Consider the following 27,233-nt stretch of genomic DNA (forward strand, 5'->3'; position numbering starts at 1 on the left):
ACCCACCTTATGAGCCATATGAATCATATCCAGAACCATCCCGATTTAAACCCAATTACTCCCAAGAACCACCACCTCCATGTGCACCATATCCATATCCATCAACCCACGAGCCATATGATCCTGATCGTGCAATCCAAGCAGAACAAGAACCAGGGGATCGTCTCAAGGAAACAATGGATCGACTTCATACAACTCTTTATCAGCTGGAGTAAGCGATAAGTCGATTAGCTTCCCAACATTCGGACACTCAAGGTATCCCCACGGCATCACGTGGAGAGTCTACTGAAGAACTCAGCATGAAAGAGAAGCTAGAAACTCCAGTGGACAGTGAGCAGCATGACTTTGTGTTGGAGCAGCTGGAGGAAGCTATAATTGTTGAAGAGGAAGAGGTGGTCGAAGACTTAGGAGATGCTGAACCTCCATAAAAATCTAGAGTTGTAGAGTATTCTTCCAATAAGCTTGAAATTAATGTTGAGGAGGATCGTGTACAACCTCCAAGGCATGTTCCTTATGAAGAAGTGGACGAAATAATTCAAGAGGCGAGTTCCCTTGAAAATGATGATCACGAATTAGACCCCTCTTTGTATGACTCTGTGTCTGCCATTGAACCCTTTGAGCTCGAAGAATCTTTCCCAAGTGAATTTGAATTTGATAAGGAGGTAGACTTTTCTCAACCTCCAACTTATGACCTGAGTGACGGGGAAGAATCAGAAGAATTTGATGAGGTTGCGGTTGAAGTTGAAGAGGTTTGCAAAGAGGTAGAAGAATTCAAGGAAGAACATAAAGGAATAGAATTTGCAAGACCATTAAAAATAACTCTCCCGAAACAATTACCATCTAATACAACATTCAAGTGGGTAAAGTTCTTATCTTCAACCTTTGCTTTCCCACTTGAATACAGGTTACTTGAAACGGATGGTAAGCTTAGCGCTCTTTGTGGCTTTAAGAGCAAGAGAGAGATGGTCAGTGGCAGGAGTTATCATGCAAGGTTCAGGATGGTTGTATGCTCCAAGTTGAGATACACGGGTTGGTGCAGAGCTCAAATGCATGGGTTTAGAAGGCTGTTTGGACATTCTGATGAGGATTCAACTCTCTTGCCACCCGGTTGGAATAATGTAGATCAATTCAAAGATGGGTGCAAAAGCAAGGTTTGGGATCCCGGAATTCAATCTGGCACTCCACACTCTTGGGGTCGTGTTACTTGCTTCAATTTGCTTGAGGACTTTCTACGTCTGATTTGGGACCCCGGAGGTTGCTGGAAGTACAAAAGTTGGTGGAGATTCCTGGATGAGTTCAAGCAAAAGCTGCCATGACAGGGAGCTCTTCAAATGTCCAATTTAAGGGCAATAACTAAAAGTGCTAGGTGGAAAACAACCCACCATGGTATGATCGTCCCTTATCACCTTTAGTTCTGTTTTATTTTATGCTTACTCGTCATAATTTAGAAATCATAACTCATGCATCATTACCTGCATTGCATTCTACATACTGCATTTAAAAAAAACTGAACAGAAAGTTGCGTGGGAACACTGCAAAAAGTGTGCCAATTGCACAAGCTTCATCACGCGTACGCGTCATCTTAAAATTTAGCACCAAATGCGTACGTGTCAATGACGCGCATGTGTAACCTTGCGAATTCAACGTAAAAGTTGTATTGGCTGAAAGTTGGGTTGGTTTGGTGCTGGCACTGTGCCCAAGGCATAAATTGCATCACGCGTATGTGTCCCTAACGCGTGCACGTCGTTTTCAAACTATATGCTTCCACGCGTGTGCATGCCTAACGCGTACGCATCACCTCCATTATTAGCACATCATGCGTAGGCGTGCGCGACGCCCACGCGTCACACAAAAAAATATGTTCTCTTTAGAGCAGGCAGAGGGTTGTGCAAAAATGACACTGGAACTGTGTGTTTAGCACTATTTTAGTCGACGCGTACGCGTCACCTTTATTTATCCCCCTTCACGCGTTCGTGTGCTTGACACGTGCACACCAATACAATTTCCTTTACCACGCGTACACGTGATCCATGCGCACGCGTGAATTTAATTTCTTCAGAACCTTTCGCAAGACCCCTCACATTACTCACTCCCTCTCTTTCCCTCTAACCCCCCTTCTCCCCCATCACTGCCCAGTGCCACCACCACCCCCGCTGCGCCGCCGCAAATCCTAATGATGAGGCTAGACTGTGGCAGCAAATCCTGAGCAATTATGTGATGCCCAGTACTCATGAGTCTGAGGTGCCAGCTGCCATGATTATTCTTATCTGGTGTGTTATGGAAGGAAAGGAACTATACCTTCCACGGTTCATCAGACAGTATATGGCCCGAGTACATGTCCGAGGCACCCTCTCATTTCCATATCTGATTACCCAGCTGGCTCGCCAAGCTAAGGTACCTTGGGAGCTTAAGGATGAGAAGCCACTGGTTGCCGACTGCAGAAAGATTATACTGCACGGCAAGCGGTTCGGTCCTCTAGGCCACAGAGTCCCTGCCATTACTGCCCCTACAGATGCCGCCACATCTTCTGTAGTACCTTTAGCATCTACAGCCCCATCTACTCCCGCAGCCCCATCACCAGCTTCTCAGCCTATCTACCACCTGGTACACCACTTCTTTGACTGCCTGGATCAGATGGAGTGCCGCAACCGACGGCGTTATGAGAGATCCGATGCTATGAGCATCTGAAGCTGATGATCAGGTCTGGACACACTGACATTCTCTCTGAGCCTGACACACCATCCGAGTCTGACACCCCATCCGAGCATTCTGAGGAGGAGCATGACCAGGCCGAGGACGAGGAGGCAGAGACCTAGGCAGATATCCAGCAGGAGGAGTCTCAACCTGTACAGATTATAGAGCCTCCGACACCAGTCCAGCCACCAGCACCTACAGAGCCCACACCAGAGCCTTCCGAAGCTGATGACTCTTCCCACCCGACCTGATTGAGCATCGGGGACGATACTATTATATAAGTGTGGGGAGGTCACCATCTCTGGTGTTGATTATATTTTTGGTGAACTATTTCAGACCTCTTTTCTCTTTTTATTTTATTTTTCTCTTGGTATTTGGACATCTCTACTCTATTGTACTCTTATTTATCTTGACTTTGTTGCATTTTACACTTTAAGATATATATATATATATATATATATATATATATATATATATATTGGATATTTAGCTTGAATTGCACTAGTTGTGATATGGAAAAATGTAAATCATTGAGCTTAGTTTACCCCTTTACATATGAGTAGTTGGTTTGATTGAAAATAGGGATAAACTAAAATATTTTAGTTTTTCATATTCACAAACATCTCATTTAGTATATATATAATAATAGATGTTGGTCAATTGATAAATTCTTAAGAAATATACCCTCTTCTTAAACTAGGCAATCATAGATTGACTCACATTGAATGAAGTTGAAACTTCTTAGTAGCTTGCATGACAGGTATAGGTTGTGGAATATGGACATGAGCTAAGAACACACAACCCGCGAGTTTTGAGCTTAATTACATGGTTACATTATTTAACCATAATATTTTATTCTTGTGTATTTTCTTCTCTATGATTGTAATATATAATTTGTTTCATTCTATATGTCCATTATTTAGTGTATTTTCATGCTTGCATATGATTGAGGCCATTATTTTATTAACTCACTTATCCCAAATTAGCCTACCACTGTAATCACCCTTGTTTGCCACCTTGAGCCTTTTAATCCCCATTTGTTCTGTATTTTACCACATCACTGGCCTTAAGCAGAAAAACAAAATTATTTATCCCATTGAATCTTTGGTTAGCTTAAGGTAGAGATTGTGTGTCAACTAAGTGTGGGAAAACTGTGGAAGCTTGGGTTGATAGGAGGATGTTGAATTCTATTGACAAGTTTTTGGGATTTTGGGATGCCTACTCATGTAAAACCAGAAATACCATATACATTGATTTTCTTATGTTGCAAAAAAAATGTACAATACATGAGTAGGGGATAAAATAACCCTAATATTAAATTAATAAAAAGATCAATGCATACATGGTGAAAATAAAAAAATGTACAATACATGAGTATGTGAATTATAAAAGATTGGGAATTATGGGTAGTTAAGAATAATTTCACATAAAAAATAGAGTATATGTATGTTAGGTAAAAGCCTGAATTAGCCAAAGATTCATATTATAGCTCACTTGGCCATACATATATCCTCACTCTTACCTTAGCCCCATTACAACCTTGAAAAGACCTCATGTTGTTTGCATTTATACACTAAATTTCTGTTGATTGGTTAGATGAAGAAAAAGTTTTTAGAAAGCACGATTATAGGAGATTTGAGATGCTTAACCCTAAACACTTGAGTGATTAGAATGCATATACAAATCCAGTAAGGGTTCAACTGCTCATTCCATTATATCCACATTTTACCATTGCTTGTCTTGCAAGTTGTGAACTCTTTTGATCAACTCAACTCAATTGTGAAAATGCTTTGATATGAATTAGCCTTTGATTGTACATATATGATCACTTGGGAATTTGATTCATTCTGACCACGTGTATGCTTTTATATATATATAGAGAAATAGTAACTAGAATATCATGCTGCATATAGGTAGCTCACATCTAGATAGACTGCATTGTATTTCATGCATCCTATCATTTTGCCTTCACTCCTTAATAGCTTTTCTTGAGCTTAGCATGAGGACATGCAAATGTTTAAGTGTGGGGAGGTTGATAAACTACTATTTTATAATTTATTATGTGCTGAATTGAGTGGAATTTATCAGATTATTCCTACACTTATTCATAAAATTCACATGTTCTACGTTGCCTTTCTAATTTCATGCTATGATTGAAAACTTGCTTCCAGAGCTTTTAAATTATCAAATTTTAACTCCTCTATATACCATTCGATGTCGTGATCTGTGTGTTAAAGTGTTTCAGGCTTTATAGGGCAAGAATGGTTTGGAGAATGGAAAGGAAACTTACAAAAATGGAAGGAACACAAAAGAATAATGAAGCTGACCAGCGGGACGTGACGCGTACGTGTGACTGACGCGTATGCGTGATAAAGAATTTCGCCAAATGACGCGCACACGTGATGTGTGCCACGTACAGAAGTTGCAGAAATCACTCCCAGCAATTTCTGGGCTCTTTTTGGCCTAATTCCAGGCCCAGAAAATACATATTAGAGGCTGTGAGTAAGGCAAAATGAGGGGAGAGATATTCATTTCACATTACATTCACAGAACTTTAGGTTTTAGATGTAGTTTTAGAGAGAGAGGCTCTCTCCTATCTCTTAGGTTTTAGGATTTAGGATTTCTTTAGGATTTAGGATTATCTCTTCTCAAATTTCAAGTTTAATGTTCTTTGACTTAATTCTCTTTTACTCTTATTGATTCTAATACTTTGATCTATACATTCCTTTTGTGATTGGATTTTCTATTTAAATATAACTTGAGATATTTCATATTCAAGATTGCTCTCTTTTGATCTATGTTGCTGATATTTGAAATTGGTTATTTGAATGTTATTATCTCCTATTGCTCTTCTGTTATTTTGTGTTATGCCCCCCAAGTATTTGACAAAATGCTTGGATGGATGTTAGAGTAGATTTCTATATTCTTAGTTTTGGTTGAGTAATTGGTAACGATTGAGTTATCAAACTTCTTTTATTGTTAATTGAAAGTTGCTAATTAACTTGAATTCCATTAACTCTAGTCATTCCTTGGGAGTTGACTAGGACTTGAGGATTCATATTGAATTATCCACTTGACTTACCTTCATAGTAGAGGTTGACCAAGTGGGAGCAACGGACAATTCTCATCACAATTGATAAGGATAACTAAGATAGGACTTCTAATTCTCATACCTTGCCAAGAGTTTTTATTGTTATTTTTCTATTCTCTCTATAATTTACTCTTCTCATTTCTCATTCCCAAAACCCCAATTTACACAACTCATAACCAATAATAAGAACACTTCCCTGCAATTCCTTGAGAAACGACCCGAGGTTTAAATACTTCGGTTATCAATTTTATTAGGGGTTTGTTACTTATGACAACTAAAACTTTTGCACGAAAGGATTCCTTGTCGGTCTAGAAGCTATACTTTCAACGAAAACTTATTTGTAAAAATTCTTAACCATCAAAAACCCGTTCGTCAAAGGTCAATAAATATAATAGTATAAAGCTCCTATTGGGAAGCTAAATTAGTTACTCCTTGAATAGTAGTATAAAGCTCCCTTTGCCCTTGGAGAATTGAAATGAGAGTGTCATTTATTGGTGCTTGAGATGAATAGGATGGTTTATTGTTTGGGAGAAACGGTTCATAATAGGAAGGTAGTTCTTCTTGGTAAGGGCATGGATGTGGTGTATATTGAGGTGGTGGTTCTTGGTTGTAATCGTGTTGGAATTAGGGTGGTTCTATATATGGTTCATATGGTTTATATGGTGGTTGGTATGGTGGATAAGAATTAGGGTCATATGAAGGTGTTTGGTGGTATGAGGCTTGTGAGTATGGTAGTTCAAAACTATGTTGAGAAGAAGGTTCATAGGCATATGGTGATGGTTGTCGACATCAAACGGAGGTCCACCATTGCCATTGGATTGGTATGCATCTTAGAATCGTTCTTGCTCATAGTATGTTGGAGGAGATTGTTGCCAAGATGGTTGATCATAAGCATATGGCTATTCCCATCTTTGATTCTCCCATCCTTGATGCAAGCCTTCATTGTTGTTCTCATTTCCTACAACATAGTTGTAACTACACTCATAGCCAAAGGGGTGAGAATTCATGGTGAAAAGATAAAATAAAATTAAAAAGCTAATAAGAAATAATGAAAACAAACTCCTAAAACTAGCAACAACTAACAAAGAAGCAAAAGGCAAACATATTCACAATATTTATGATAACCAATAATAAGGCACACATTTGCAACTCCCCAGCAACGGCGCCAAAAACTTGACGGAGGATAAATGTCGGTAAAGAATTTCTCAATAAAATCGCATTGCAAGTATATATCTAAACCGACAATTAAACCTCAATCAACGTTTAATTTGTTTGTCACAATGTAAATCAATAAAAATAACCGAAGTATTTAAACATCGGGTCGTTCCTCAAAGAAATTGCAGGGAAGTATACTTATTATTGGTTGTGAGAAAGTATTTTTTTGGGGTTTTTGAATGATAAACAAGGAATGTAAATAACAAGAAAATAAACTAAAAACTAAGAAAAGTCCTAGCAAGGGATGAGAATTGGAATTCCTATCCTCATTATCATAGTCAATTGTGATGGTAATTGCCTTTTGCTCTCACTTAGTTAACCTCTAACAATTGAAGAAAAGTCAAGTGAGCAGAATCAACTTAAGTTCACTAGTCCTAATCAAAGAATAGATTTAGTAAAGCTCAAGCCAACTAGCAACTTTCAATCACCAATCAACAAGAGACTTTGACAATTCAAGAGTCTCCAAATTACTCAGTCCAAGCCAAGAACAAAAAAATCTAATTTAAAATCCAACTAAGCATTTTATCAAACACTTGGAAGGCACAAAATAAAAACATAGAAAATTAACACAAAATAGTAAAATCTAAGACTAACAATTTCAAGAGAACAATAGCAACAAATTAAAGAAAGCAACAATAATCATAAAATATCTCAAAATGCATTAAAAGGAAATTGTAATTAACAAGGAGTCATAAACACTAAAGCCACAAGGTAAATGAAACAACATATAAAACTAAGAAAACAAAGAGGTAATAGCCAGAAATTAAAAAAGGAAATTGAAAATTGATAATAAAAGGAGAAACCCTAAAACCTAGAGAGAAGAGAGAGCCTCTCTCTCTCTCTAGAATTCTACATCTATCTAAAACTAAAGTGTGTGAATAAATGAATGGTTTCCCCCAATCCTCTTTCACTCCCATCCTGTAATTCTGTGGACTGGGCTCCAAATTGGGCCAGAATTGAGCTCTAAAATTGCCAGTGCATAGTTCAAACGACGCATACGCGTGGCTGACCTATTTAGTTCCTTCATGTGTAACCTGAAGTTTTTCCCAGATTTATTTGGCTGCCTTGTATCTGGACACCTTTCGGTACTCTTCAAAGCTAATAGCACAGTGAAAAAGGTTGATGACTTTAGCATTCAGCTCCACTTTCTTCTTGTCGTCATCATTCCATTCAGTTTCTTCTTTTGGTGTCACCACTCTATCAGCACTTATTTTTGTTGAAATCTTGGGGCTGCCTACAACAATCTTCCATATGTTATAGTCAATGGATTGGATGAAAATCCGTATCCTCTCTTTCCAGTAAGCATAGTTCCTCCCGTTGAAAAAGGGAGGCCTGTTGTTTTACTAGCCTTCATTTAGAGTATAGGCAACTATGGTTGTGCCCAAGTTGTTCACCATTGGACCTTTTTTCCAAGCGGTGAAGCTTGATTCTTGAGACCTTAGCTCTTGATAACAATTGAAGGTTTGATTAGCGGATATTTTATACGCTTTTTGACATCACTTTCATATAGTTTTTAGTAGTTTTTGTTTAGTTTTTATTGAGTTTTTATAGGTTTTAGTGTTAAATTCACATTTTTGGATTCTACTATGAGTTTTTGTATTTTTGTACAATTTCAGGTATTTTTTTTGGATGAAATTGAGGAGCTGGAGTAGAAGTCTTATTTAGAGACAAAGAAAGCACTGCAGATGCTGTCCGGATTTGACCTACCTGCATTCGGAAGAGCTTTTCTGGAGTTACAGAAGTTCAAATGGAGCGCTCTTAACGGCTATGGAAAGATGACTTCCATAGCTTTCCAACAATATTTAATGGTCTATACTTTTCTTCGGATTAGAAGGCCCAAAACTGGCGTCCAACGCTAACTTCCTGCCCCCTTCCTGGCATCCAGCGCCCAAAAGCAGAGACCAGCGTCCAAACATCCAATGAGGACCCCCTAGCTGGTGTTCCACACCCAAGAGACCTCATAGCACATGGATCTCATCAATGCTCAGTCCAAACACTCACCAAGTGGGCCCCAGAAGTGTATTTTAGCACTAAATAGACTGTTTTACCCTTACTAGTCATTTGTTTAGTATTTAAGGGATTATATTTATGTAATTGAGACCTTCTTCGATCCTTTTACAGATTAGTTTTGTTTTACATTGTATTTTACTTTCAGTATGAGTTTTTAAACCTCCTAGGTTGAGGGGAGAAGCCCTGCTGAGTCCTATGAATTAATAAAAGTACAAATGTTTCTCTTCGATTTGTGTTTGATTAATTCTAAGATGTATATTCGTACTTCATTGTGGTGAATAGGATGATTTGACAAATTAGCTCTATTAATCACATTAAGATGAACGTGTCTGACAAACACCCGCGTCTACTTGGGTTCAGAGTGCGTCTTTCACCGAACAATGACGAACCAACAGCTTGAATATACGTCTTTCAGACGGCTAATCCACGACTTTGTTGGAAACTTCTCGAGACATTAGTTAAGCCAATTTTCGGAGAGATTAGGGTCTTTGTGGTAGAGGCTAGAACCCAAAGATGCAGCATTCTCTTATCCGAAAGATCCGACCTTATCTGTGGCATTTTGAGTAGGATCATTAAGGAGAATGGACTGTACGAGCTTCACCCTCAATTAGAATGGATCTACACTAAACCTGGGGTTCAGATCTGGAGGAGTATTGGTAGCTGCTCAAACTAGTGTCAATCACATACAGCCTGCCATTGAAGAAATCACTCACAAGTAAAGAGAGCAGAAATACCAGAGTTAATTCAGAAAGACAATGCAACTCCAATCCTTAACCCTATTCCTATCATTTATTCCAATTCGGTATTCCTTTCACACTTTACTCTTACAAGCTCCATATATGACATAAAATCAACAACCTTCTGATCTGCCTGACTGAGACCTTCAAGATAACCATAGCTTGTTTCAAACCACAATCCTCGTGGGACCGACCCTGACTCGCTCAGGTATTTCTTGGACGATCCAGTGCACTTGCTGGTACAACAGTACGAAGGTGTGGGGATTCGTACGCACCAAGTTTTTGGCGCCGTTGCCAGGGATTGTTAAGTTTAGACAAACTGCCGGATTGTCTTGCTCCCTAGATCAGGTACTTTATTTTATTTTATTTTATTTGAGTCTTTTATTTTTATTTTCTTCTTCTCAATTTTTCGAAAATTTCAAACCCTTTGTCAAAATATTTTTCTTCTCTTTGTTTAATCTTTGTTTTTTGTTTAAGTCTTATGTTCTTATTGAGTCTTTTATTTTTATTTTTCCTTCTCTATTTTTTCGAAAATTTTAAAAAGGTTTTTCAAAAATATTTTTATTTTCTTTGTTCAATTGGTTAGAGCCTTGTGCTTATGTTCTTGGTAATCGTTGTTCCTTTGAGTCTTTCTTTCTAAAAATTTTCAAAAATAATTTTTCTTTGTGTAAATCTTGTGTCAAGTCTTTAAGTTTGGTGTCTTCTTGTTATTTTTCTTTTGTTTTTTGAAAATTGTGTTTTGGTTTTCTAAAAATTTTAAGTTTGGTGTTCTTTTTATGTTCTTGTATTCTTTGAGTCTTTTGAATTTTGTTCTTCGTGTTCTTGTTAGTGTTCAAAGTGTTCTTGAGTCTTGTTTGTGTCTTGATCTTAAAATTTTGAAGTTTGGTGTCCCCTTGTGTTTCCCTCCAAAATTTTTCGAAAATTAGGGGTGTTAGATCTAAAAATTTTAAATTTTGTGTCTTTTATGTGTTTTCCTCTTTCATCATTAAATTCAAAAATAAAAAATATCTTTTTCATTTTTATTTTCTACATAATTTTCAAAAATAACAAATAAAATTCAGATTTTGATTTTAAATTTTTATCTTATCATATCTTAGTTGTCAAGTTTTCAAAAATTAAATCTTTTCAAAAATAAAAATAATATCTTTTTCAAAAAAAATCTTATATTTTTCAAAATCTTATCATATCTTTTTCAAAATTCAAAAAATTTTATCTTATCTTTTTCAAATTTTAAAATTTAAAAACTAAAATTTCACTTTTCAAAATTAAATTTTTTTCAAAGTCTAATTTCTTATCTTATCTTTTTTCTAATTTTAAATTTTAATTTCAAATCTTTTCTTATTTTATATCTTATATCATATATCTTATTTTGAATTCAAACCTTTTCTTAATTAACATCTTATCTTCTCTCTCTTCTTTTTTAAAACTTCCTAACTAACTTTTCTCTTTCTTAATTTTTGAAAATTATCTCTCTTCTTCTCTCTCTTCTTTTTCAAAACTACCTAACTAACTCTCATCTCTCTTAATTTTCGAAAACTTCTTCATCTTCTCTCTCGTCTATTTTCGAAAATTTAACATTCAAATTTTAAAATCTTTTTAAATTAATTAACTTAATTTTCAAAAATTAATTTATAAAATAAATAAATAAATATTTTAACTCTTATTTACTTTTTCTATTTATACTGATCTTCTTCTCACATCTATATTATTCGAACTCTACTCCCCCTCTCTATTCTTCCTTCTCATCTTTCATCCTCTCTTATTTACTTCTATCCCCTATTTTCAAAGTATTCTTCTTTTATTTTTTTCTGTCTTCTTCTTCTTTCTCCACATCTCACTTTAAGGAGGAGCTTTTTACCTATTGGCGGAAACAGTCTTCTTCTTTTCTTTCTTTTCTTTTTCTTCTTGTCTATGACCAGGAACAGGGATAAAGAACCCCTCTTGACTCCTGATCCTGAACTTGAGAAGACTCTAAGGAGGCGTTTACAACAAGCTAAAGCATAGCACTCCGGAAGAGACCTTTCAGAAAGTTTTGAACAAGAGAGAAGAGACATGGCCGAACCTCAAGAGGAGCCAAGAAAGGTCCTTGGTGACTTCACCATGCCTACCTCTGACTTTTATGGCAGAAGCAGCGCTGTACCTGCCGTTGGAGCTAACAATTTTGAGCTTAAACCTCAGTTAGTCTTTCTTTTGCAGCAGAACTGCAAATTCTATGGACTTCTACTGGAAGATCCACATCATGTCTTAGTAGAATTTTTACAGATCTGTGATACTTTAAAGACTAATGGAGTAGATCCTAAAGTCTATAAGCTGATGATCTTTCCTTTTGCAGTAAGAGACAGAGCTAAATTCTGGTTGGATGTCCAACCTAGAGAGAGTCTTGACTCTTGGAAAAAGCTAGTTAATGTTTTTCTGGCTAAGTTCTTTCCCCCTCAAAGGATGAGCAAGATTAGAGTGGAAGTTGATGAGCGGATAATTTGTACGCTTTTTGGCATTGTTTTTAGTATGTTTCTAGTAGGATTTAGTTAGTTTTTAGTATATTTTTATTAGTTTTTAATCAAAATTCACTTTTCTGGACTTTACTATGAGTTTGTGTGTTTTTCTGTGATTTCAGGTATTTTCTGGCTGAAATTGAGGGACCTGAGCAAAAATCTGATTCAGAGACTGAAAAGGACTGCAGATGCTGTTGGATTCTGACCTCCCTGCACTCGAAGTGGATTTTCTGGAGCTACAGAAGCCCAATTGGCGCGCTCTCAACAGCGTTGGAAATTAGACATCCTGGGCTTTCCAGCAATATATGATAGTCCATACTTTGCCCAAGATTTGATGGCCCAAATCGGCGTTCAAAGTCAACTTCAGATTTCCCAGCGTTAAACGCCGAAACTGGCACCAAAGTGGGAGTTAAACGCCCAAACTGGCACAAAAGCTGGCGTTTAACTCCAAGAAGAGTCTCTACACGAAAATGCTTCAATGATCAGCCCAAGCACACACCAAGTGGGCCCGGAAGTGGATTTTTATGTCATTTACTCATCTTTGTAATTCTTAAGCTACTAGTTCCCTATAAATAGGACCTTTTACTATTGTATTTTCATCTTTGGATCTTAGATCACCTTTAGGTCTTTGAATCCTTTGATCACTGGGAGGCTGGTCTCACGGCCATGCCTAGACCTTGTTCTTATGTATTTTCAACGGTGGAGTTTCTACACACCATAGATTAAGGTGTGGAGCTCTGCTGTACCTCGAGTATTAATGCAATTACTATTGTTCTTCTATTCAATTCCGCTTGTTCTTGTTCCAAGATATCACTTGTTCCTCAACTTGATGAATGTGATGATCCGTGACACTCATCATCATTCTCACCTATGAACGTGCGACTGACAACCACCTCCGTTCTACCTTAGATTGGGTGAATATCTCTTGGATTCCTGATACACGACACATGGTTGACCGCCTGACAACCGAGAGCTCGCCTGACAACCGAGCCAGCCATTCCGTGAGATCAGAGTCTTCGTGGTATAGGCTAGAAATGATGGCGGCATTCAAGAGAATCCGGAAGGTCTAACCTTGTCTGTGGTATTCTGAGTAGGATTCAATGATTGAATGACTGTGACGTACTTCAAACTCGCGATTGTGGGGCGTTAGTGACAGACGCAAAAGAATCACTGGATTCTATTCCGACATGATCGAGAACCGACAGCTGGATAGCCGTACCGTGACAGGGTGCGTTGAACATTTCCACTGAGAGGATGGGAGGTAGCCACTGACAACGGTGAAACCCTTGCATAAGCTTGCCATGGAAAGGAGTAAGAAGGATTGGATGAAGACAGTAGGAAAGCAGAGAGACGGAAGGGACAAAGCATCTCCATTCGCTTATCTGAAGTTCTTACCAATGAAATACATAAGTATCTCTATCCTTATCTTTATGTTTTATTCATATATCACCCATAACCATTTGAGTCTGCCTGACTGAGATTTACAAGGTGACCATAGCTTGCTTCATACCAACAATCTCCGTGGGATCGACCCTTACTCGCGTAAGGTTTATTACTTGGACGACCCAGTGCACTTGCTGGTTAGTTGTGCGAAGTTGTGTTTATGCCATGGTATTGAGCACCAAGTCTTTGGGGCCATTACTAGGGATTATTTGAGTTGTGAAAAGTAGTGATCAAAATTTTGCATACCAAGTTTTTGGCGCCGTTGCCGGGGATTGTTTCGAGTATGGACAATTGACGGTTCATCTTGTTGCTTAGATTAGGTATTTTTCAAAGTTCTTAAGAATGAATTCTAGTGTTTCAAGGTGATGATCTTGTCATCACCAAAGCTGATTGATTCTCATCAATTTAGCTCTTGAATGCAATGTCCTGCTGAAGCTTGGCTATCCATGTCTAATTCCTTTAGACTGAAGCTTTAGACTAACATTGCATGATTCCTGGAATTCTCATTAAGAATTTTGATACCTTTATTTTCTTTTCCACTTAATTTTCGAAAAAAAAAACCAAAAAAAAATTACAAAATCATAAAAACCAAAAATATTTTATGTTTCTTGTTTGAGTCTAGTGTCTTATTTTAAGTTTGGTGTCTTGCATGCATTGTTTATTTGATCTTGGTTCTATTTTCAAGTCAATAGTACAGAGAACTGAAGATTCAGTACATGCAGCAGAGGAATTATACAAAAAAAGCTGGGCGTTCAAAACACCCAGTAAAGAAGGACAGACTGGCGTTTAAACGCCAGCCAGGGTACCTGGTTGGGCGTTTAACGCCCAAAAGGGTAGAGCATTGGGCGTTAAACTCCAGAATGTGCACCATTCTGGGCGTTTAACGCCAGGATGGCACAAGAGGGAAGATTCTGTTTTTAATTCAATTTTTTTTCAAGTTTTCAAAGTTTTTCAAAATCAAATCTTTTTCAAATCATATCTTTTTCAAAATAGTTTTCAATCATATCTTTTTGATTTCTAATTTCAAAATCTTTTTCAAAAATCACTTGATTTCTTTCCCACTTTTAGTTTTCGAAAATTATCAATCAATTTTTCAAAATGTTTTTTTTAAAAAAAATATCTTACTTAATTTTCGAAAAACTCTCTTCCCCTCTTCTCACATCCTTCTATTTATGGAGTAACACTCCTCCTCAAGGCACAATTCGAACTCTATCTCACTAAGTTCGAATTCTTCTACCTCTTCCTTCTATTTTTCTTTTTCCTCTGACACCTCAAGGAATCTCTATACTGTGACATAGAGGATTCCATATTTTCTTGTTCTCTTCTCTTTCATATGACCAGGAATAAAGACAAAGGCATTCTTGTTGAAGCTGAACCTGAACCTGAAAGGACCTTGAAGCGAAAGCTAAGAGAAGCTAAAGCGCAACTCTCTGTAGAGGACCTAACAGAATTCTTCAAGGAAGAAGAACCTATGGCAGCCGAAAACAACAACAATGCCAACAATGCAAGGAAGGTGCTGGGTGACTTTACTGCACCTACTCCCGACTTCTATGGGAGAAGCATCTCTATCCCTGCCATTGGAGCAAACAACTTTGAGCTTAAGCCTCAATTAGTTTCTCTAATGCAACAGAATTGCAAGTTCCATGAACTTCCATTGGAAGATCCTTATCAGTTTTTAGCTGAGTTCTTGCAAATCTGTGACACTGTCAAGACTAATGGGGTTGACCCTGAGGTCTACAGACTTATGCTGTTCCCTTTTGCTGTAAGAGACAGAGCTAGGATATGGTTGGACTTACAACCTAAAGACAGCCTGAACTCTTGGGAAAAGCTAGTCAATGCCTTCTTGGCAAAGTTCTTTCCACCTCAAAAATTGAGTAAGCTTAGAGTGGAAGTCCAAACCTTCAGACAGAAGGAAGGTGAATCCCTCTATGAAGCTTGGGAAAGATACAAACAATTGATCAGAAAATGTCCGTCTGACATGCTTTCTGAATGGAGCATCATAGGTATTTTCTATGATGGTCTATCTGAACTGTCCAAGATATCTTTGGATAGCTCTGCTGGAGGATCTCTTCATCTGAAGAAGACGCCTACAGAAGCTCAAGAACTAATTGAAATGGTTGCAAATAACCAATTCATGTACACTTCTGAAAGGAATCCTATGAACAATGGGACAAATCAGAAGAAAGGAGTTCTTGAGATTGATACTCTGAATGCCATACTGGCTCAGAACAAGATATTGACTCAGCAAGTCAATTTGATTTCGCAACGTCTGTCTGGAATGCAAAATGCACCAGACAGTACTAAGGATGCTTCATCTGAAGAAGAAGCTTATGATCCTGAGAACCCTTCAATGGAAGAGGTGAATTACATGGGAGAACCCTATGGAAACACCTATAATTCTTCATGGAGAAATCATCCAAATTTTTCATGGAAGGATCAACAGAGACCTCAACAAGGTTTCAACAACAATAATGGTGGAAGAAACAGGTTTAGCAATGGCAAGCCTTTTCCATCATCTTCTCAGCAACAGACAGAGAATTCTAAGCAGAACCACTCTGACTTAGCAACCATGGTCTCTGATCTAATCAAAACCACTCAAAGTCTCATGAATGAAACAAGGTCCTCTATTAGAAACTTGGAGGCACAAGTGGGACAGCTGAGCAAGAAAATTACTGAACTCCCTCCTAGTACTCTTCCAAGCAATACAGAAGAAAATCCAAAAGGAGAGTGCAAGGCCATCAACATGGCCGAATTTGGAGAGGAGGAAGAGGCAGTAAACGCCACTGAGGAAGACCTCAATGGACGTCCACTGACCTCCACTAAGTTCCCCAATGAGGAACCATGGGAATCTGAGGCTCACATTGAGACCATAAAAATTCCATTGGATTTACTTCTGCCATTCATGAGCTCTGATGAGTATTCTTCCTCTGAAGAGGATGAGTATGTCACTGAAGAGCAAGTTGCTAAATACCTTGGAGCAATCATGAAGCTAAATGACAAGTTATTTGGTAATGAGACTTGGGAGAACGAACCTCCTTTGCTCACCAAAGAACTAGATGACTTGTCTAGGCAGAAATTACCTCAAAAGAAACAAGATCCTGGGAAGTTTTCAATACCTTGTACCATAGGCACCATGACCTTCAAGAAGGCTCTGTGTGACTTAGGGTCAAGTGTAAACCTCATGCCTCTCTCTGTAATGGAGAAGCTAGGGATCTCTGAGGTACAAGCTGCAAGAATCTCACTAGAGATGGTAGACAATTCAAAGAAACAAGCTTATGGACTTGTAGAGGATGTACTGGTAAAGATTGAAGACCATTACATCCCTGCTGATTTCATAGTCCTAGAGACTGGGAAGTGCATGGATGAATCCATCATCCTTGGCAGACCCTTCCTAGCCACAGCTAAGGTTGTGATTGATGTTGATGGAGGTGAACTGATCATTCAAGTGAATGAAGAATCCTTTGTGTTTAAGGCTCAAGGATATCCCTCTGTCACCATGGAGAGGAAGCATGAAGAGCTTCTCTCAAATCAGAGTCAAATAGAGCCCCCACAGTCAAACTCTAAGTTTGGTATTGGGAGGCCACAACCAAACTCTAAGTTTGGTGTTGAACCCCCACATTCAAACTCTAAGTTTGGTGTTGGGAGGTTCCAACATTGCTCTGAGTATCTGTGAGGCTCCATGAGGGCCCTCTGTCAAGCTACTGACATTAAAGAAGCGCTTGTTGGGAGGCAACCCAATGTTATATTTTATCTATTTTCTTTTGTTATTTTATGTTTTCTGTAGGTTGATGATCATGAGAAGTCACAAAATCAATTGAAAAAGCAAAAACAGAATGAAAAACAGGAAGAAAAACAGCACACCCTGGAAGAAGAACCTACTGGCGTTTAAACGCCAGTAAGGCTAGCAGATGGGCGTTTAACGCCCAGTCTGGCACCATTCTGGGCGTTTAACGCCAGAAAGGGGCACCAGACTGGCGTTAAACGCCAGAAAAGGGCAAGCACTTGGCGTTAAACGCCAGAGATGGGCACCAGCCCGGCGTTTAACGCCAGAATTGGCTCAAAATGCATTTTTGCATGCCATTTGGTGCAGGGATGACTTTTCCTTGACACCTCAGGATCTGTGGACCCCACAGGATCCCCACCAACCCCACCACCCTCATTCTTCTTCACCCATTCACCAATCACCTCAATACCTCTTCCCCAAAAACCCTTCACCTATCAAATCCCATCTTTCCCTTCACCACTCACATCCTTCCTTCATAAAACCCCACCTACCTCACCATTCAAATTCAAACCACTTTCCCTCCCAAACCCACCCATAATGGCTGAACCCTACCCCTCCCCTCACCCCTATATAAGCCCATCTTCACTCCTTCATTTTCACACACCCTAAACACTACTTCTTCTCCCTTTGGCCGAAACATAAGCTTCCTCCATCTCCTCTATTTTCTTCTCCTTCTACTCTCTTCTTTCTTCTTTTGCTCCAGGACGAGCAAATCTTTTAAGTTTGGTGTGGTAAAAGCCTTGCTTTTTGGTTTTTCCATAACCATTTATGGCATCCAAGGCCGGAGAAACCTCTAGAAAGAAAAAAAGGGAAGGCAAAAACTTCCACCTCCGAGTCATGGGAGATGGAGAGATTCATCTCAAGGGTGCATCAAGACCACTTCTATGAAGTTGTGGCCATGAAGAAGGGTCAACTTTGATCAAAGGTTGGACCAAGTCCTCACAGACATTTGTGAAGAGGGCGCCCAATGGAAGAGAGATTCAAGAGGGAAGCCGGTTCAATTGAGAAGGCATGACCTCAAGCCCGTGGCTAGAGGATGGTTGGAGTTTATCCAACGCTCAATCATTCCCACTAGCAACCGTTCCGAAGTTACTCTAGACCGGGCCATCATGATTCATAGTATCATGATTGGAGAAGAAGTAGAAGTTCATGAGGTTATAGCCCAAGAACTCTATAAGGTGGCGGACAAGTCCTCTACCTTGGCAAGGTTAGCCTTTCCTCATCTCATTTGTCACCTCTGTTATTCAGTAGGAGTTGACATAGAAGAAGACATCCTCATTGATGAGGACAAGCCCATCACTAAGAAAAGGATGGAGCAAACAAGAGACCCCTCTCATTATGAGATCCCTGAGATGCCTCAAGGGATGCACTTTCCTCCACAAAATTATTGGGAGCAAATCAACACCTCCCTAGGAGAATTGAGTTCCAACATGGGACAACTAAGGGTGGAGCACCAAGAACATTCCATCCTCCTCCATGAGATTAGAGAAGATCAAAGAATCATGAGAGAGGAGCAACAAAGGCAAGGAAGAGACATTGAGGAGCTCAAGCACTCCATAAGACCTTCAAGAGGAAGAACAAGCCGCCATCACTAAGGTGGACCTGTTCTTTAATTTCCTTGTTCTTTATTTTTTTGTTTTGTTTTTTTCGAAAATTATGCTTTATGTTTATCCATGTTTGTGTCTTATGATCATTAGTATCTTAGTGTCTATGCCTTAAAGTTATGAATGTCCTATGAATCCATCACCTTTCTTAAGAAAAATGTTCTTAATTGAAAAAGAAAAGAATTGCATGAATTTCAGATTTTATAATAGATTAATTATTTTGATGTGGTGGCAATACTTTTGTTTTCTGAATGTATGCTTGAACAGTGCATATGTCTTTTGAATTTGTGATTCATGAATGTTAAAATTGTTGGCTCTTGAAAGAATAATGAAGAAGGAGACATGTTACTGAGGATATGAAAAATCATAAAAATGATTCTTGAAGCAAGAAAAAGCAGTGAATACAAAAAAAAAAGAGAGAAGGAGAAAAACGAAAAAAAAATAGAAGAGAAAAAGAAAAAGTAAGCAGAAAAAGCCAATAGCCCTTTAAACCAAAAGGCAAGGGTAGAAATAAAGTTGTGATCCAAGGCAAAAAGAGTGTGCTTAAGAACCCTGGACACCTCTAATTGGGGACTCGAGCAAAGCTGAGTCACAATCTGAAAAGGTTCACCCAATTATGTGTCTGTGGCATGTATGTATCCGGTGGTAATACTGGAAGACAGAGTGCTTTGGGCCACGGCCAAGACTCATAAAGTAGCTGTGTTCAAGAATCATCATACTTAACTAGGAGAATCAATAACACTATCTGGATTTTGAGTTCCAAAAGAAGCCAATCATTCTGAATTTCAAAGGATAGAGTGAGATGCCAAAACTGTTCAGAGACAAAAAAGCTAAAAGCCCCGCTCATCTAATTAATACTGATCTTCATAGATGTTTTTGGAGTTCATTGCATATTCTCTTCTTTTTATCTTATTTGATTTTTAGTTGCTTGGGGACAAGCAACAATTTAAGTTTGGTGTTGTGATGAGCGGATAATTTGTACGCTTTTTGGCATTGTTTTTAGTATGTTTCTAGTAGGATTTAGTTAGTTTTTAGTATATTTTTATTAGTTTTTAATCAAAATTCACTTTTCTGGACTTTACTATGAGTTTGTGTGTTTTTCTATGATTTCAGGTATTTTCTGGCTGAAATTGAGGGACCTGAGCAAAAATCTGATTCAGAGACTGAAAAGGACTGCAGATGCTGTTGGATTCTGACCTCCCTGCACTCGAAGTGGCTTTTCTGGAGCTACAGAAGCCCAATTGGCGCTCTCTCAACGGCGTTGGAAAGTAGACATCCTGGGCTTTCCAGCAATATATGATAGTCCATACTTTGCCCAAGATTTGATGGCACAAATCGGCGTTCAAAGTCACCTTCAGATTTCCCAGCGTTAAACGCCGGAACTGGCACCAAAGTGGGAGTTAAACGCCCAAACTGGCACAAAAGCTGGCGTTTAACTCCAAGAAGAGTCTCTACATGAAAATGCTTCAATGCTCAGCCCAAGCACACACCAAGTGGGCCCGGAAGTGGATTTTTATGTCATTTACTCATCTTTGTAATTCTTAAGCTACTAGTTCCCTATAAATAGGACCTTTTACTATTGTATTTTCATCTTTGGATCTTAGATCACCTTTAGGTCTTTGAATCCTTTGATCACTGGGAGGCTGGCCTCACGGCCATGCCTAGACCTTGTTCTTATGTATTTTCAACGGTGGAGTTTCTACACACCATAGATTAAGGTGTGGAGCTCTGCTGTACCTCGAGTATTAATGCAATTACTATTGTTCTTCTATTCAATTCCGCTTGTTCTTGTTCCAAGATATCACTTGTTCCTCAACTTGATGAATGTGATGATCCGTGACACTCATCATCATTCTCACCTATGAACGTGTGACTGACAACCACCTCCGTTCTACCTTAGATTGGGTGAATATCTCTTGGATTCCTGATACACGACGCATGGTTGACCGCCTGACAACCGAGCGCTCGCCTGACAACCGAGCCAGCCATTCCGTGAGATCAGAGTCTTCGTGGTATATGCTAGAACTGATGGCGGCATTCAAGAGAATCCGGAAGGTCTAACCTTGTCTGTGGTATTCTGAGTAGGATTCAATGATTGAATGACTGTGACGTGCTTCAAACTCGCGATTGTGGGGCGTTAGTGACAGACGCAAAAGAATCACTGGATTCTATTCCGACATGATCGAGAACCGACCGCTGGATAGCCATGGCGTGACAGGGTGTGTTGAACATTTCCACTGAGAGGATGGGAGGTAGCCACTGACAATGGTGAAACCCTTACATAAGCTTGCCATGGAAAGGAGTAAGAAGGATTGGATGAAGACAGTAGGAAAGCAGAGAGACGGAAGGGACAAAGCATCTCCATTCGCTTATCTGAAGTTCTTACCAATGAAATACATAAGTATCTCTATCCTTATCTTTATGTTTTATTCATATATCACCCATAACCATTTGAGTCTGCCTGACTGAGATTTACAAGGTGACCATAGCTTACTTCATACCAACAATCTCCGTGGGATCGACCCTTACTCGCGTAAGGTTTATTACTTGGACGACCCAGTGCACTTGCTGGTTAGTTGTGCGAAGTTGTGTTTATGCCATGGTATTGAGCACCAAGTCTTTGGGGCCATTACTAGGGATTATTTGAGTTGTGAAAAGTAGTGATCACAATTTCGCATACCAGAAGTTTAAACCTTGAGACAAAGAGAAAGAGAATCCCTCTATGAAGCTTGGGAAAGATACAAGCAGCTGATCAGGAGATGTCTTCCTAACATGCTCCCAGAGTGGTCCATCATAGGCGTGTTCTATAATGGCTTGTCTGAGATATCCAAGATTTCATTAGATAGCTCTGCAGGTGGATCCCTCCACTTGAAGAAAACACCCGGAGAAGCAAGAGAACTCATTGAAATGGTTGTTAAAAACCAGTTCATGTATACTTCTAAAAGTAATCCTATAAACCATGGAATCTCTCAGAAGAAAGGAGTTCATGAAGTTGAGACTCTGAATGCCATCCTGGCTCAGAATAAGATCCTGACCCAACAAGTAAACATGATCTCTCAACATCTAATTAGCCTAAGCCTTACCTCGCGTCGTAAAGCAAAGGTTAATCAAAGATTACGACAGTTCTAAGCTCATACATAATATATATATATATATATAAGGAATAATATAATTTAGAAGCCCGATGAATGATATAGCTCAAAAATTGGATTTCAAAAGTGCAAAACGTACTAACAAAGCTACTGGTGGACGAAATTGTGATCCTTAATTGATGATTCTTTGGCATGTGCCAAAAAGAAATCTAACTCAGCACTTTCTTTTCACAACTCCGTTCAACTAACCAGCAAGTGTACTGGGTCGTCCAAGTAATAAACCTTACGTGAGTAAGGGTCGATCCCACAGAGATTGTTGGTATGAAGCAAGCTATGGTCACCTTGTAAATCTCAGTTAGGCAGATTAAAACTGTTTATGGTTTCAAAAATTATGTAAAAAGAAGAAATAATAAAAGGGATAGAATACTTATGCAGATTCATTGGTGGAAATTTCAGATAAGCGAATGGAGGTACTGTATGGCTCAAGAACGCCTGCTACCCTCCTGCTTCAACTCAATCCTTCTTACTCCTTTCCATGGCAAGCTGTTTATAGGGGTTCACCGTTCGACGATGGCTACTTTCAATCCTCTCAGGAAAATGGTCCTCTGTGGCTGTCACTCGCATGGCTAATCGTCTGGAGGCATCACCTGGCCGAAGGCTACATCCCATCCTCGCAGTGAAAACTACGCTCACGCGCTCTGTCACAACACGGCTAATCACTGGTTGGTTCCCGCGCCTACTGGAATAGAATCCCTTGATTCTTTTACGTTTGTCACTAACGCCCAGCACTTGCGAGTCTGAAGCACGTCACAGACATTGATGAGCGGATAATTTGTACGCTTTTTGGCATTGTTTTTAGTATGTTTTTAGTATCATTTAGTTAGTTTTTATTATATTTTTATTAGTTTTTAGTTAAAATTCACTTTTCTGGACTTTACTATGAGTTTGTGTGTTTTTCTGTGATTTCAGGTATTTTCTGGCTGAAATTGAGGGATCTGAGCAAAAATCTGATCCAGAGACTCAAAAGGACTGCAGATGCTGTTGGATTCTGACCTCCCTGCACTCGAAGTGGATTTTCTTGAGCTACAGAGACCCAATTGGCGCGCTCTCAACGGCGTTGAAAAGTAGACATCCTGGGCTTTCCAGAAATATATGATAGTCCATATTTTGCCCAAGATTTGATGGCCCAAACCGGCGTTCAAAGTCACCTACAGAAATTCCAGCGTTAAACGCCGGAACTGGCACCTAAATGGGAGTTAAACGCCCAAACTGGCACCAAAGCTGGCGTTTAACTCCAAGAAGAGTCTCTACACGAAAATGCTTCATTGCTCAGCCCAAGCACACACCAAGTTGGCCCGGAAGTGGATTTTTATGTCATTTACTCATCTCTGTACACCCTAGGCTACTAGTTTTCTATAAGTAGGACCTTTTTACTATTGTATTAGACATCTTGGTAGCTATCTTTGAGTTTCATGCTATCTTAGATCATTTGGGAGGCTGGCCATTCGGCCATGCCTAGACCTTGTTCTTATGTATTTTCAACGGTGGAGTTTCTACACACCATAGATTAAGGTGTGGAGCTCTGCTGTACCTCGAGTATTAATGCAATTACTATTGTTCTTCTATTCAATTCCGCTTGTTCTTTATCCAAGATATTCATTTGCACTCAATAACTTGATGAATGTGATGATTATGTGACACTCATCATCATTCTCACTCATGAACAAGTGATTGACAACCACTCTGTTCTACAAGCAACAAGGCTCTAGTGTTTATCTCTTGGATTCCTGATACACGATGCATGGTTGATCGCCTGACAACCGAGTGCTCGCCTGACAAACGAGCCAGCCATTCCGTGAGATCAGAGTCTTCGTGGTATAGGCGAGAACTGATGGCGGCATTCAAGAGAATCCGGAAGGTCTAACCTTGTCTGTGGTATTCTGAGTAGGATTCAATGATTGAATGACTGTGACGTGCTTCAAACTCCTAGCAGGCGGGGCGTTAGTGACAGACGCAAAAGAATCGATGGATTTTATTCCGGCCTGACCGAGAACCGACAGCTGATTACCCATGCTGTGACAGAGCATAGGCGACGTTTTCACTGAGAGGATGGGAGGTAGCCACTGACAACGGTGAAACCCTACATGAGCTTGCCATGGAAAGGAGTAAGAAGGATTGGATGAAGACAGTAGGAAAGCAGAGAGACGGAAGGGAAGGCATCTTCATTCGCTTATCTGAAGCTCTCACCAATGATATACATAAGTATCTCTATCTTTATCTTTATGCTTTATTCGTTTATCACTATACCCATTTGAGTCTGCCTGACTGAGATTTACAAGATGACCATAGCTTGCTTCATACCAACAATCTCCGTGGGATCGACCCTTACTCACGTAAGGTATTACTTGGATGACCCAGTACACTTGCTGGTTAGTTGTGCGAAGTTGTGTTTATGCCATGGTATTGAGCACCAAGTTTTTGGATTCATTACCGGGGATTGTTTTGTGTAAAAGTAGTGATCACAATTTCATGCACCAAGTTTTTGGCGCCGTTGCCGGGGATTGTTCTTGTGTATGGACAACTGACGGTTCATCTTGTTGCTTAGATTAGGTATTTTTTTTTTCGAAATTCTTGAAGATGAATTCTAGAGTTTCATGGTGATTTGTTAAAATCTGGCTGGCCGAGAAGCCATGTCTAATCTTATTGGACCGAGGTTTCAACTGATCATCACAATAGCTTGTTGATTTCCATCAATCTTGCTATTGGAGCAATGATCTGCTAAGGCTTGGCTGGCCATTGGCCATGTCTAGTGTTTTGGACCGAAGCTTTCTTTGAAAGCTTGGCTGGCTGTGAAGCCATGTCTAATTCCTGGACCGGAGTCTTAGACTAGCATTGCAATGATTCCTGGAAATTCAAATTGAGAATTCTGAATCCTTTATTTTCTATTTTCATATAATTTTCGAAAAAAGCACAAAAAAAATTTACAAAATCATAAAAACCAAAAATATTTTATGTTTTCTGTTTGAGTCTAGTGTCTAATCTTAAGTTTGGTGTTTTGCATGCCTTGTTTATTTGATCTTGGTTCTATTTTCAAGTCAATAGTACAGGGGACTGAAGATTCAAAACATGCAGCAGAGGAATTACATAGAAAAACTGGGCGTTCAAAACGCCCAGTGAAGAAGGACAGACTGGCGTTTAAACGCCAGCCAGGGTACCTGGTTGGGCGTTTAACGCCCAAAAAGGTAGCATTTTGGGCGTTAAACGCCAGAATGGATACCATTCTGGGCGTTTAACGCCAGGATGGCACAAGGGGGAGGATTTTGTTTTTCAAATCAATTTTTTTTCAAGTTTTCAAAGTTTTTCAAAATCAAATCTTTTTCAAATCATATCTTTTCAATCAAATGTTTTCAAAATCAATTTCTTTCCTTTTTCAAAGATACTTACTAACAATTAATGATTTGATTGAACATTTCAAGTATGTTGCCTTTTCTGTTGAGGAAGGTTTAATGTTTGAATCATATCTTTTCTTGTTAGGCAAGTCATTAATTTTTAAAATCAAATCTTTTTAAAATTGTTTTTAAATCATATCTTCTCAATCACATCTTTTTAAAACCATAACTTTTCAATCATATCTTTTTAACCACATCTTTTTCAAAATAGTTTTCAATCAAATCTTTTTGATTTCTAATTTCAAAATCTTTTTCAAAAATCACTTGATTTCTTTTCCACTTTGAGTTTTCGAAAATTATCAATCAATTTTTCAAAATGTTTTCAAAATCTCTTTGATTAATTTTCGAAAAACTCTCTTCCCCTCTTCTCACATCCTTCTATTTATGGAGTATTACTCCTTCTTAATGCACAATTCGAACTCTATCTAATCAAGTTTGAATTCTTCTACCTCTTTCTTCTATTTTTCTTTTCCTCTGACACATCAAGGAATCTCTATACTGTGACATAGAGGATTCCACATTTTCTTGTTCTCTTCTCTTTCATATGAGCAGGAGCAGAGACAAAGGCATTCTTGTTGAAGCTGACCCTGAACCTGAAAGGACCTTGAAGCGAAAGCTAAGAGAAGCTAAGGCACAACTCTCTGTTGAGGACCTGACCGAATTCTTCAAAGAAGAAGAACCCATGGCAGCCGAAAACAACAACAATGCCAATAATGCAAGGAAGGTGCTGGGTGACTTTACTGCACCTACTCCCGACTTCTATGGGAGAAGCATCTCTATCCCTGCCATTAGAGCAAACAACTTTGAGCTTAAGCCTCAATTAGTTTCTCTAATGCAACAGAATTGCAAGTTCCATGGACTTCCATTGGAGGATCCTCATCAGTTCTTAGCTGAATTCTTGCAAATCTGTGACACTGTCAAGACCAATGGGGTAGACCCTGAGGTCTACAGACTGATGCTATTCCCTTTTGCTGTAAGGGACAGAGCTAGAATATGGTTGGACTCTCAACCTAAAGAAAGCCTGGACTCTTGGGAAAAGCTAGTCAATGCCTTCTTGGCAAAGTTCTTTCCACCTCAAAAATTGAGTAAGCTTAGAGTGGAAGTCCAAACCTTCAGACAGAAGGATGGAGAATCCCTCTATGAAGCTTAGGAAAGATACAAACAATTAATCAGAAAATGTCCCTCTGACAGGCTTTCTGACTGGAGCATCATAGGTATTTTCTATGATGGTCTCTCTGAACTATCCAAGATGTCTTTGGATAGCTCTGCTGGAGGATCTCTTCATCTGAAGAAGACGCCTACAGAAGCTGAAGAGCTCATTGAAATGGTTGCAAATAACCAATTCATGTACATTTCTGAGAGGAATCCTGTGAACAATGGGACAAGTCAGAAGAAAGGAGTTCTTGAGATTGACATTCTGAATGCCATATTGGCTCAGAATAAAATATTGACTCAACAAGTCAATTTGATTTCTCAAAGTCTGTCTGGAATGCAAAGTGCACCAAGCAGTACTAAGGATGCTTCATCTAAGGAAGAAGCCTATGATCCTGAGAACCCTTCAATGGAAGAGGTGAATTACCTAGGAGAACCCTATGGAAACACCTATAATTCTTCATGGAGAA

At 39.0% G+C, this 27,233-nt stretch overlaps 2 non-coding genes across 2 annotated transcripts; both read right to left on the reverse strand.

Moving 5' to 3' along the window:
• Positions 1-15,558: 15,558 nt before the first annotated feature.
• Positions 15,559-15,666, reverse strand: LOC130952952 (small nucleolar RNA R71). Its single transcript, XR_009075126.1, has one exon. It is a non-coding gene; the product is annotated as a small nucleolar RNA R71 (small nucleolar RNA).
• Positions 15,667-26,698: 11,032 nt separating this feature from the next.
• Positions 26,699-26,805, reverse strand: LOC130953035 (small nucleolar RNA R71). The gene has a single exon (XR_009075208.1). It is a non-coding gene; the product is annotated as a small nucleolar RNA R71 (small nucleolar RNA).
• Positions 26,806-27,233: the final 428 nt, after the last annotated feature.

Source organism: Arachis stenosperma, chromosome 9 (genome assembly GCF_014773155.1).
Source record: "Arachis stenosperma cultivar V10309 chromosome 9, arast.V10309.gnm1.PFL2, whole genome shotgun sequence".
Lineage (NCBI taxonomy): Eukaryota > Viridiplantae > Streptophyta > Magnoliopsida > Fabales > Fabaceae > Arachis > Arachis stenosperma.